Genomic DNA, 14,077 nt, shown 5'->3' on the forward strand with positions numbered 1-14,077 from the left:
TTTAGGCTCGATTGTGCTCTAAATTGCCATATTTCCTACCTCTTTTAAGCAGTGGTTTATTTACATAAGGTTCTCCCACTCTGTGCTATTGTATATGATCATTAACACTTATACTGCTTAGCTTTAGCTGAATAAATATTTGGCATGATTTTAATAAACTAGTCAGCACTGAACCGGGATGGACGAGGCACTTCTGATCAGATATTGTTTTCTATATATATTCTTTTAAGATGCACTTTTAGGGACCCAGTGCTACTTGATGAATTTTAAAGGTGCTTTCTCTTAGTAAGCACAATAAGAAAGGTGAAATAAGGTGTAATAAGTATTGGAACACAGAACAGTGCAATAGCAAACTCTGTGGAGGTGATGATGATTGTGTGTCCCAAAGTCCTGTTACTAACTGCATATGTGGCTGTTCTAGGGTGGATTTCAGACAATGCACTAGGCAATTGCTCAGATGTGATCTCCTTTATTACTATAGAAGTTCCAAGATTCAGTGCTAGCACTGAAACAGGTTCTGGAGCTGAGGACTTAAATCAGGTTTGAACTACTGGAGAAAGGAATTGAAAACGCAAAGAAGTATGTTAGAGTACAATTGCATTCATACACTCAACCTCTAAGACACACAAAAGATCAATACTTACCTTGGGATTTGGTTGATTTGACCTGACATTTCACTGGTCAGTTGAATAGTTTGCACTTTAAGATTATGTGATATAATATATAGTGAGAATAAAGTATCAATACAATAAATTGTGTTTGTGGAATGCTCCTACCTTTGCCTTCATTTAATTTAAGCAAAACATGTCATAGTGGAAGAAATAGCTTTATGTTCTTGGAAACTTATTTTTATTCTATGGTTGGCAGATAGTTGGGCTTAATTCTGCTCTATTTCCTTTTAAGTAGTGTTTGTACAGTAAAACTTGAGTTTCCATTGCTTGTGTATACAAAGACAAGTTTGATCAACCGAAATCAGCTGGTTGGCTCTCTACGATCACACCCCACTGAGACTAGTTTTAACTCGGGTCTATTGGAATTTTAAATGTGTCATAATCAGAAACATTTCTGATTTCAGATTCAGAAGTGAACAAGGCACCCATAAGTGTATAGCACAAGTGCTTAAAGTTAATATATCATCAGGGTGTGGGACCTACTGAATAAAGTCCTTCTTCCCTCCAACCCTAGTAATTCTTTTTAGATTGAACTTTTAAAGTCTTTCAAAGATTGAAATTAAACTGGAGCAAATATAACTGATAAAGAAAAACTGTACTATCAATAAGGTAATTAGTACTAAATCCTTAGTTTGTGTATCATGCATGCTCTTCAAACAAGAAAAATATGCTAAAACATAGATATTAATACTTGATTTCAAAATGTTTCACATCTCCAGCCCTTAAGGAGAGGATGCCTCTGAATAGTCTTTAATTTTGTCCCAGTTTACATCTTATCACTTCTGAAGCCAAGATGTGATTCTATACTGTGCTTTTTCTAATGTTAATTTTGTCCTGAGCTCTTCTATCATGTTGCATTTGGTCCAGCATTTTCAGAATATGTTCTTCAACAACTCTTTAACAATACTCAAAACTAAAAATGCTGCTGAAAGCCAGAAAGAACCAGATTATACTGAACATTTTCAAGAGCTGTAAGCATGCTCACAAATCTGAAAAAATGTTCAGTCTCATATACACATATTTTAGGCAATATGTGTGTTCAGTATTTGTGTTTGAGCAACATATGTATGTTTGTTCAAGCATGAATATCTGTAGTAACTGCACCTTTTAATCCTCTAGGCCCCAAACAACCAATCATAAGAATCACAACAAACAACCAATCATAAGAATGGTTTATTAATGTTAGTGCATTTTACTTTACACCATTGTTCCCTCTAAAGTGTGTGCATGCTCACACATTTTTTGATGTCTGCTCAGTTAATTTTAAATTCTGCTCAGGTGGAATCGGGAAGGCCTCACTCTGAATGCACATGTGTGCACACACACTGCCTTGATACTGCTGCCCAGAACAAAACTCATTCCACACAGATGAAAAAAATGAGAGATCACACTACTTTACACTGAACTTTCATCTGTGCCAAAACAATCTTGGGCTTTCACCTTGGCTGATGAGTTTAAAAACTCTATAGTTCTATCTGTCTCTTGAAAATATGTCCATGAGAGCTATGGGACCCTCATAGACACTTTTAGGAGACACAGAAGTAGGATCAGCAAAAAAAATCACCTCTTTGTCATTGTGCAAGTGAAACATTAGTCTAGATGTCAGCCACTAGCTTTATCATTCCTGATCTAAATTTCAGAACTGGAACTCCTGACATAGTAGCTATATTTATTTACATGCACCATCAGGCAGTATAATGAATCATGACTACAGAACACTTGTGTGCCAAAAATCCAAAATAGTTTTAAAACATATTTGTATACTATCTATGACTGAAGTCTCTAGGTGGTTTACAGCAACAAAACAAAAAATTTTAACAATTAAACAATCAAATTAAAATACTCATTAAAACTACCAGACAGCTAGAAGCTTGGTTGAAAAGATGCACCTTTAGCTGTTTCCTAGAACAGGGATAGAACAGCTCTAATCTCAGCAGGAAGTGCATTCCACAGCCCTGGGGCAACTACAGAGAAGGCTCACCTTTGAGTCACCGCCAGATGAGCTTCCCAATGAACCTCCCCTGAAGATCTTAATAGGCGGTAGGATTCAGAACAAAGAAGGTGTTCTCTTAAATACCCTCAGCCCAAGCCATTGAGGGATTTATAGGTAATAACCAGCACTTTGTATTTTGCTCGGTAACCAGTGTAGTTCTTTTAAAACCAGGGTAATATGGTCTCTTTTGGACATCCTGGAGACCAATCTGGCAGCAGCATTCTACACCAATTACAGTTTATGGACTATGTACAAAAGCAGCACCACATAGAATGCATTGCAGTAGTCAAGTCTGGAGGTTACCAGCATATGCACCACTATCTTAAGGTCACTCACTTCCAGGAAAGTGTGCAGTTTGTGAACCAGCCAAAGCTGATAGACAGCACTCCTGGCTACTGCCTCCACCAGAGGTATCAGTGAGAGAGTTGGGTCCAGAAGTACTCCCAAACTGTGGACCTCTTCCTCCTGGGGCAATGCAAGATTCATCCAGAACTGACAGATCTATCCCATTACCCAAACTGCAGCTTCCTCCAATGAGCACCTCTGACTTGTTTGGATTCAGTCTGTTTGTTATCCCTCATCCAGCCCATTTCTGCCTTGAGGCAGGCACTTGGGGAAGTTATGCCATTGCCTGATGAAGCTGACATGGAGAAATAGATGTAGGTGTCATCAGCATACTGATAACACCGTGCATCAAATCCCCTGTGATCTCTGTTAGTGGTTTCATGTATATGTTAAAAAGCATTGGAGACAAGATGGAGGCCTGAAGGACAACATACAAAAGCTCTTGCTTTGTAGCACAGTAGTCTTTAAGTGACACCTTCTGAAATCTGCCCCAAAGGAACGAGCGGTATCATTGCAAAGCAGTGCCCCTTAGCCCAGTCCCCTCAAGTGATCCAGGAGGATACCATAGTCAGTGGTATCGAAAGCTGCTGAGATCCAAAAGGATCAGCACAGTCACACTCCCTCTCTCAATTCCCCTTTGGAGATTATCCATCAAGCCAACCAAGGCAGTCTCCACCCCATCACTGCCCCAAAATCCAATTTGAAATGGGTCTAGTTAATTTGTTTCATTCAAGACTGCCTGGAGCTGATCACCTTCTCAATCACTTTGCCCAACCACAGGATATTGAAGACAGGCCTATAATTACTTTACTCTGAAGGATCAAGTGTAGGCTTCTTTAAACGAGGTCTAATAATGGCCTACCTTTAAATAAGGCATCCTACATTCCCTCAGAGAAGCATTTATGATCTCAACCAGACCCTCTCCAACAATCTGCCTGCTTGATGATATGTCATGTTGGACAAAGGTCAAGAGAACAGGTGATAGGACACACAGTTCTAAGCAGCTCATTCACATCCTCAGGAGTCACAAACTGAAAATGATCCAATTTAACCACACAAGAGGAGTTGCTAGATACCCCCATTGAAATCCAGCTCAGCTCGAATACAAGAGATTTTGTCCACAAAAAACTCATTAAAAGCTTCACAGTGGCTAACTCATGGCTCCAAAGCCAGAGTGGAAGGGATGTACAGTATATAAGTTCCCTCGCCACCCTTGACAATTCTGCTGGACGCAAACCTACAGATGCAATACACACAGCAAATAATTGCTTCTTTGCCACACTTATTGCCCGAGCATAGGTCTTTGATTGTGCTCTGCGCTGTAATCTGTCAGATTAGAGTCGAGTCCTTCTCCATTTGCCAAGTCACCCAAGGAGAAAGACTCAACTCCCTCAGTCCTTCCGTATACTATGGAGCTAATTTAGAAGCGGGTCAGAGAGTATGCTTAGGAGTGATCGAGTCTATCACCCTAGTGAACTCATTATTCCAATTTTCCACTAGAGTGTCAACAAGATCACCAGCAGAGCCAACATTAAAACCCTCCAAGGTTTCTTAGCCTCCTCTGGCAGACCATCCTAATAGGCCCTTCACCCATGCAGAGGTGACTAGCGGCTGCAAATTGAACCTTCATCACATGGTGGTCAGTCCATGACAACAGGGAAATTATAGGCATTCCCACCCATGGAACACCTCCCTGATCAGAGCAAAAAACAAAATTGAGCATGTGACCAGCAACATGTGTTGGACCTGAGGCTGCTTGGGAAAGGCCCATAGTTGTCATAGCCGCTATTAACTCCTAAGATGCTCCTGCCAATTCAGTCCCAAAGTGAACATTGAACATTCATTCCCAAAGTGAACACCACCATCAACTTGGGCATCTCCAATGTCAGCCCTGAAACCCAGTTGGATAGCTTGGTTAGGGATTCTGTTGGGCAGCAGGGTGATTGGTACACCAACAGAAGACCTAATCTATCCCTGGTCCCAAGACTCAAGTACACACACTAAATATTGGTGGGTGTTATGACCGGGATCCTGGTAAGGGATATATTGTTCTTATAAACCACAACCACTCCACCTCCCCACTCACGTTCTCTCACCACAACAGAGTATCCTGTAGGGAGAAGCTGGGACCAAACTGGGCCACTAGCCTCTCCCAACCAGGTCTCTCTAATGCACGCCATATCAGCTCCCTCATCCACAATCCAATTATGGATAATTTCTGATTTATTTTGGACGGACCTGGCATTGCAAAGGAGCAAGGGGAGGTTCTGCAGGTAGTTGACACTGCTCCCCAAGGTCAAGGAACTGACATGGCAGCTAGAAGGAGAAACAGCTATTAAGTTTCTGCTTTCCCTTCCTGGTAACAGCCTGTAGACCTGCCAATGCTCTTTCTCTTTCTGTACCCCACCACCACTGGAATAGCTGCCCCCTGCTGGGGAACCACACACCCGCCTCCCCATCCCCTAATAAGCTAAGACACATCCTTCAGCCAAACTAAAAGAGAGGCAATCCCAAGACCCGCCACAAGTCTTTAAAAAGAATATTACTGTCCCCAGCCCTCAATCCCAAGGCCCAGTCATGGCAGCCACCTATAGGCAGGCTGCCAACTGCACTTTTGGCTGCAGCTGCCTTTAGTAGTCCAAGAAGAGGAGGTGGGGTGGGCAGCCATCCAACTAGCCCTTCTGGCAGAAACTCAACAGCTGAAACAAGTTGAGGGTTATCAACAGCAGCAGCGGAAGATTGCTAAAAGCAACGCAAAACAAATGCCAGGAACAGGGGCGTAGTGAGGTTCTCGGTGGCTGGGGACAAAGTTTAGCCAGGGGGCCTCCATCATGCACCGCAAGGGTGTGGCACAACCTCCCAAGCCTTCCCCTCCCCATTTCTTGAATTAACTGTTCAATGAGCTTTTCGGGAGGATGGCCACCACCATGGCCAGCAGCAGTGCTGGCTCTATGGCCCGTAGCTGCCGTCCGCTGGGGGCGGTGGCGGATCAGGGCCAGTCAGCTCCTCCTTCTGCGGCTCTTGCATGGCAGCCAGGGGGCAGAGAAGCGGTGAGGGACAGTCTGCTGGGAGGAGGAAGCACGGGGGGAGGAGAAAGGAAGCCCCAGCACACTTCGTCCCTTCACATGGGCACAAAGCACTGCATGCCCCAGTAGCACCCAGTGCGGAAAGGGCAGTGGCAGCAGGGTGCACCCCGAGCCATGTGAGCCCCTGTCCCTCTGGGCCTGGGGACATTTGTCCCCCCTTGTCCAGTGGATGCTATGCCCATGGCCAAGAATGAGAGAGCAGAAATGCAGCAACAAAGTCCTCCTTGCAGGTAAACAACAGCAGCAAGATGGAAAAAGTCAGCCCAGGAGTTTACGTCTGCCTCTTCCAAATACTCTTTGTCACAACAGCAGTGCTGTTGGAACAGATTCAATTTAAAATTTTAAAAAGCATACAATTGGCATGCTAAAACCCCAAAAGATTTGTCCAAGCTTAAACATAATCTGAATCACTGTTCTAAACATCAGTACACCTTGACAGTCTTACCTCCAACTTTATTGTGCTATTGATGAGTAGATGTGGTCTCAAAAAGATTATGGTGTAGTTGCTATATTTCATGCTGAAGAATGTCAAAAATTGTAAACCTTAAACTCTTATTAGGTTGATAGGCTAGATTCTAATTTTACTCAACACTTCAGATTAGATTTTTCAGTTCTGTAATGTAATTTCCCGTGAAGCATTGATATAAAACCCTGCTAAAACAAGTTAATGTGCTTTTCATTTTTATTACATACATTCTCCCACTTGTTTTGGATTATAAAAAAAGATGTACTGTATCTGCTGGTTTCATATTTCATCAAGGAAAATGAATTGCCAGTAAAAGCAAACAGTTTGGGTTCTGAATGCACACAGAAACCATACGGAGTAGGAAAACAATTTCCTAGACTAATTTTTTCCTATTGTAAGCACACATTAATTGCCTTCTGTACAAGTAGACTTGAACATGTGTGTCTTAAGTTGTGCAGACAGCTGATGAAAAATGAAAAAAGTTGATTAACAAATTATGTGTGTGCTAGTTGGGTGATAATGCTTTTTTCACACTTGAAATACAGTTATTCAAGAGAATGCAAAACCTCTATTTTCAAAGTTTTAAAACAGAAACAGTACATAATTTAAAAAATCAACACTACAAAAGAAACTAGTAACAGTTTTGCAGCTGTTGATTTTGCTGTTTGTTTCTGCCATAGTATCTCTCCCTAACTGTTCATACCCGCTGACTAAAGGTTATTTGACTTAGGAAACCTTTTTGTGACTTAGTTATACCACATTTATTTATTTTATTCATTTATTTATTGACTTTATATACCACCTAATATAGAAATTAAAGAATTAAAACATTTAAAATTCATAAAAAGATAAAAATCATAATAGATAAAAATACATTAAAATTTAAATTTTTGGTCTCAGTTGAAGGCCTGGGAAAATAGATACGTCTTCAGGGTCCTCCTAAAAACAAACCGAGAAGGAGAAGCTCTTATTTCAGCAGGAAGCACATTCCAAAGCCCTGGGGCAGCCCCAGAGAAGGCCCGGTCCCGAGTTGCCACCAACAGTTGGCAGCAACCGTAACCGGACCTCTCCAGATGATCTTAATAGGCAACAGGGTTCATGATAGAGAAGGTGCTCTCTTAAGTACCGTAGACCTAAGTCATTAAGAGCTTTATAGGTAACAAGTGAATTTTGGCCCGTTGAATAACGGGCGCTAGTAATGGCGCTCCTGGCCTCCCGCCGCCATTCCCCCTCCCTCCGCCGTACGCCCCCCCCACCTTTAAGGGCCAAATCGGCCCAGGCACTTGCCCCCGCCAGGCCGGGGAGACGGAGGCCGGGACCGGGGGCGGAGCGGAGGCCATGTAACTTTAAAAAAAGATTGCTCCCGCGGCCGACGCCGCCGACCGCCCACCCTCCCTCCCAGCTGCCGAGTCCCCCTTACCCTGGCCGACTGCTGTCGGCTGAAGACTGCCCTCAATTTAAGAGGCAGAGAGGAGCTCGCAAGCAGAGCTCCTCTCTGTGCAAAGCCTCTTGCCGAACTGCCGCTTTGGGCGCAAGGGACGCAAGCGCCCAAAGCGGCAGTTCGGCAAGAGGCTTTGCACAGAGAGGAGCTCTGCTTGCGAGCTCCTCTCTGCCTCTTAAATTGAGGGCTGTCTTCGGCCGACAGCAGTCGGCCAGGGTAAGGGGGACTCGGCAGCTGGGAGGGAGGGTGGGCGGTCGGCGGCGTCGGCCGCAGGAGCAATTTTTTTTTAAAGTTACATGGCCTCCGCTCCGCCCCCGGCCTCCATCTATTTTGGCGGAGGCGGCGGCGGAGTCACTTTCCCCCGCCGCCACCTCTCCGGCTTCTTCGGGGCGGCCGCTTCTGGCCGCCCAAGATGGCTGCAGGTGCCAGCAAGCATGTCTCCCTTGCCCTGTTCTGGGCCTGCGCTTCGCGCAGGCGCAGAACAGGGCAGGGAGGCACGGACACACGCTTGGTGTCCGTCCACGGACGGACACCAAGCATTTTATTAGAGAGGATAACCAGTACTTTGTATTTCATTCAGAAACATTTGGGCAGCCAGTGCAGTTCTTTTAGAGTCAGTGTTATATGGTACCTACGGGTAAACCCAGAGACCAATCTGGTGGCCACATTCTGTACCAATTGTAGTTTCCGAACTACGTACAAAGGCAGCCCCATGTAAAGTGCATTACAGTAGTCAAGCCTAGAGATTACCAGCATATGTACTACCGTTTTAAGGTCATTTGTCTCCAGATATTGATGTATCTGGCATATACTGTAAGCCGAAGCTGATAAAAAGCACTCCTGTCCACAGCCTCAACCTGAGAAACCAGGGAGAGTTTGGGATCCAGGAGCACTCCCAGACTGTGAACCTGATCCTTTGGGGAGAGTGTAACTAGTGTTCTCTCTAATTTTTTTCATCTGTGTGCGGAATGGGTTTTGCCCTGGGCGGCAGTATTAAGGCAGTGTGTGCGCACATGCATTCAGAGTCCGGCCTTCCCCATTTCACCTGAGTGGGATTTATAATTAACTGAGTGGACTTCAAAAAACTTGTGAGCGGGTGCATGCCTTAGAGGGAACACTGAGTGTAACCCAATCCAGAAAAGGCAGATCTAAACCATCTCCCAGATCCTGACTCCCTCCAGACAGTACCTCCATTTAGTCTGGATTCAACTTCAGCCTGTTATCCCTCATCCAGCCCAATATTGCCTCCAGGCAGGCACTTAGAGGGGTCATGCCATTTCCTAATGAAGTTGATATGGAGAAATAGATCTGGGTGTCATCAGCATATTGATAGCATCCCAGACCAAGCTTCCTGACGATCTTTCCCAGCGCTTTCATGTAGATATTAAAAATCAGAGACAGTATGGAGTCTTGTGGAACACCACACTTTAGCTCTTGTTTTTTAGAGCAACAGTCTCCAAGTGACACCATCTGGAATCTGCTAGAGAGGTAGGAACGGAACCACTGTGTAACAGTGCCACTCAATCCCACCTCCTTCAAGCGACCCAGAAGAATACCATGGTCAATGGTATCGAAAGCCACTGAGAGATCCAAAAGGATCAGCAGAGTCACACTCCCTCTGTCGATGGCCAATTGGAGATCATCCATCAGGCCGACCAAGGAGTCTCAACCCCATAGCCCACCTGAAAGCCAGTCTGGAGAGGATCTAAATAATCTGTGTCATCCAAAACTGCCTGGAGCTGAGAAGCAACCACTCGCTCAATCACCTAGCCCAACCAAGGAAGATTAGAGACTGGTCTGTAATTAGCTAACTCTGAGGTTTTGCAGAGTTAGCAGGTTTCTTCAAAAGTGGTCTAATAATAGCCTCCTTAAGACAAAGAGGCATCCTGCCCTCCCTCAGAGAAGCATTTATGATATTTACCAAACCCTCTCTGAAAATATGACTGCCAAGTGAAATAAGCCAAGTTGGGCAAGGGTCAAAAGAGCAGGTGGTGGGACGTACAGTTTGAAGCAGTTTGTCCACATCTTCAGAAGTAACAAACTGAAAGTGATCCAATTCAATCCTACAAGAGGAGTTGCTGGGCACCTCTACGATAGGCTCTCCAGTAACTGTGGAATCTATTTCGGCACAAATACAAGATATATTATCTGCAAAAAAAAAGTTGTTAAAAATATCACAGCGATTGACAGATGGTTCCAAGTTCAAATTCAAGGCGGAGGGGGCATGAACTAGCCCCCTAACAACCGTAGACAACTCAGCTGGATGTGAATTCGCAGAAGCAGTGTGGGCAGAGAAGAACCGCTTCTTTGCCTTCCAGAATGCCAGAGCATAGATCCTCAAATGAGTTCTGTGTTGCTATCTATCGGATTCATGGCAAATCTTCCTCCACTTGTGCTCTAGTTGTCTACCTCGCCACTTCACCTCCCACAGTTCTTCCAAATACCAGGGGCTGACTTTAAAGCAGGTCGGAGGACGCTTAGGAGCGATTGTGTCTACTGCTCTAGTAAGTTCATTATTCCATATTTGCACCAGAGCATTGACAGAATCACTACCAGAGCCAGCTTGAAACTCTTCCAAGGCTTCTTGGAATCCTATTGGATCCAATAACCTTCTTTATCACGATTGCTCTAATGTTTGGTATTTCAGAGATGTGTGTAATTTTACAGAGACAGAGGGATGCTTAAGCCTCCATTGCCTGAAAGTGGGTTGAGTTATTGTTACAACTCTCCCCAACTCTGGAACATAAAGGTTGTAGCTACACTATAGATTTCAGCTGATTTAGCAGTCATTTTTTCTCCCTCAGGAATTTTGAGATCTGTAGTGGTGGAGGGTTTAGAGATCTTTCACACAGCATTTTCTTCACTGAAGGTACAGTGGCCAAGTGGGGAGATTGTGCCTCATTTTCAACCCTTTTGTTTTAAGTGTTCACTGATGTGCTGTTTACCCTTGTATCTGTCACTGCCACTACTTTCTTTAAACTTCCCTTTACCCCTTTTTGCATAGTAGTGGTTAATGGCATTAGGGATGGGAATAAAACAAAACCAGAGAGCCATGCTGAACTACAAGGTGTAAAGTTTGTTTTTCTAGATGTTTTCAGTTTCAGATATACAACTATTTACAATTTTAGTTCCAGAACTTAAGATGATGTTCTCTTTCCAGTCTGTTAATGAAGGCCACTGGTTGTGGTCTTTGGAGTTAATTCTTCGTTCCACTCAGACTCAGATCTTCTTTCATTAAAATAATAATTTTCCAGTATCCTGGCTATAGGCTTTGTTAACCAGTTATTTCTTTACATGGTTTATACAAAACATTACAAGCAAGGAGATAGTAAGTGTGGAGTGGACTCCTGGAACAGAAATGGAAAGTGGGCCCCTCCCACCATCTTCTTCTGAGAGGTGTGAGGGAGAGAGCAACCTGTCACCCAGCTGACAGGCCATGCTCAGGGCCCTGGGGACATTTGTCCCCCTTTGTCCAATTGTAGTTACACCCCTGATTACTAGCTATCCACTCTCAGCTTAAGAGTTCAGAGGTTAAATGGAAGTCTCTTTTGAGGGATATTTCTTCCACTCAGATCTTCACTTTTCCTTGATACAGTTGCTTTCTTAGAAGTATCCTCTTAGCTGCTCTTTTACCTCAAACTTCCATTTTTTCTCCTCTTCAGTCCCAATTGTCACTCATCCATAGAACTCTCTACTGAGCACATAGCCCATGCCTCCTTAACAAAAAGGCCCACACAGTAACTGTACATCAACTACCTATTAGCCCGTTATGTCTTGGAATCTTCACAGTAAGCCATGACAATTAAAATGTTTTAAAACTGCTCGATGTTTGTAAGGTGGATCTGCCCAAACTCTGCTTTCTAAGGGTAATTGGGACTGAGCAAAGAGCAAACTGAGTCTTTCATGCAACAGAATGGAGGGTTGTGAAAATCCCACTTTATACATTGATGCCTTGTTAAATTGGGAATGGCAATTTCCAGTAGCACACAGGCTACACTAGTTGTTATGGCAGCACAATCTGTAACATGATGGAGAGAGGGGCAAGTTAGGGGGTGTGAACTCTTCCCCTTCATGTGCTTTCACCCCTGAAATTGCTTCTCCCTGGTTGTTTTTCTTCTGGCAGGACTTCAGGTGTTTAAGCTGCACAAGTTGAATAATGTCAGGGGGACAGGGCAGGAGTAGTTTGGGAAGGAAAACCATGAGTGAGGAATGGGTTCACTACCCATCCTGCTTGTCAACCTACACTGTGCTTTAAATAGCCCCTGCCTCACACAGTTTTATTAGCCTGCAGTGCAGGTCTTGCTGCCATAATGTCCAGTTTATCCTTTGGCTGAAGAGGTAGACTACACAAGAATATTCCATTCCTTCATCATGGAAACTTATGAGAGATTTCCCTTCACATACTTAACAACCTTTGAATTGGCCTGAGGAGAGAAAGATTTCCAATGCCGGTCAGGCATGCCTGTTTGCAGAATGCAAGCTGTATTGTAGAAATATATCCAGGTATTATTGGCAGGTGTTGCCTAGAAGCTATGAAGCACCATTCTTTTCTTTGTGGCAGTAAACTGCTCATGGAGAGGTCTAGTTACAAGTCCAGTTAATTAAATGAAAATTTCACTCCAAAGAAGTGATCCATCCACTCTGTGTCAGCCCTGGACTGTGTGCATGGCTTAGAGGGGAGTTCCTCGGCGAGTTGTATGGTCTTAAGCTGCCAGAAATGAGTGTTGGAATCAGTCAATTTAAGCTTAATTTAGGTTTTCATGAAACTAACTTTATTTGGCACATTCTAGATTAATGTCTTTGGGAATCAGGTTGGATGTGAGACAAGGAGTCTAAATAGGAGACTAAGTTTTAAGGAAACTAAATAGGCAAATGACAATAATTTACTGTTTCTGGTTTGGGCAAGCAATTGGCAAATAAATCCTTCAGGAAAAGTTATTTCTGTTGAGGAGTCCCTTTATAGAAAGTTTGGGAACCTCTTCTACACTAGTTAAAGATAAAGATCTCAAATGTCTATGCAATACCCAAAATCTGTCATCAGGCTGATCCAAAACTAAAGATGTGAGGATATACTAACCACTAGATGCTCCAGAGACTTGTTCAACTGTATATAATTTAATTAAATAGAGAGAGGGGTCTGTTTGTACTGAAACTCCAATAGTGCTAGTGCTGATACACTAATATATAAGGTACAGTTCTATGTAATGGATAGTTTCTATCCCATTTCCAAATGACTTGCAGATGTATTATTGCTGCAGCTGTTGCAGACTCTGTAATAGCATTAGGCTCTGACTCAGTCAGTTGGTGCCAATTAATTCTGGCAGCAGAACATGTTTTGATATTCCCAAGGAGGGAACCAGTCAGCTATACGAACCAGTCAACTATATGGGTGGAAGAGGAGAAAAGGAACCAGGAAATATAAGAGCAAGCTTGAGCCCAAGTATAAAAGAAACATACATATTAAAGATCTTTGAGGGGAGAGCTTTTTAACTCCAGCCTCATTTACTAAAATCTGCCATCCAGGGGAACACTTGGAGCTATTTTAGTTCTAATACCATGAAAACATGACACACCTAGCACCTGATCTTTATCTTGATATGTTTGTCACATTAGAGCTGGAAAGTTGGTGTAGTGTAGTGGCTAAGAGACTGAGCTACAAATTGGGTCTTTCCCAGCAGGTTGGCCTGTAGCTCATTGGTAGAGCAGAAGGTTCCAGGTTGAATCCTTGGCATCTCCAAGTAGGACTGTGTGAAGTACCTGCCTGAAACCCTGTAGATGTAGGGAGCCAGCGTGGTGTAGTGGTTAGAGTGCTGGACTAGGACCGGGGAGACCCGAGTTCAAATCCCCATTCAGCCATGATACTAGTTGGGTGACTCTGGGCCAGTCACTTCTCTTTCAGCCTAACCTACTTCACAGGGTTGTTGTGAGGAGAAACTCAAGTATGTAGTACACCACTCTAGGCTCCTTGGAGGAAGAGCAGGATATAAATGTAAAAATAAAAAATTGAAGAAAATAATAATAATAAAAATAGATGCACTGTCAGAATAAGCAATATGAGCTAGATTAACCAATGGT

The 14,077-nt window shown here is 43.6% G+C and overlaps 1 protein-coding gene across 1 annotated transcript in view; it reads right to left on the minus strand.

Annotated features, from left to right (window-relative positions):
* WDR4 (WD repeat domain 4) overlaps positions 1–14,077 on the minus strand; it is a 63,161-nt gene that overhangs the window by 37,491 nt on the left and 11,593 nt on the right. The window lies entirely within an intron of this gene.

This window comes from Hemicordylus capensis, chromosome 3 (genome assembly GCF_027244095.1).
Source record: "Hemicordylus capensis ecotype Gifberg chromosome 3, rHemCap1.1.pri, whole genome shotgun sequence".
Lineage (NCBI taxonomy): Eukaryota > Metazoa > Chordata > Lepidosauria > Squamata > Cordylidae > Hemicordylus > Hemicordylus capensis.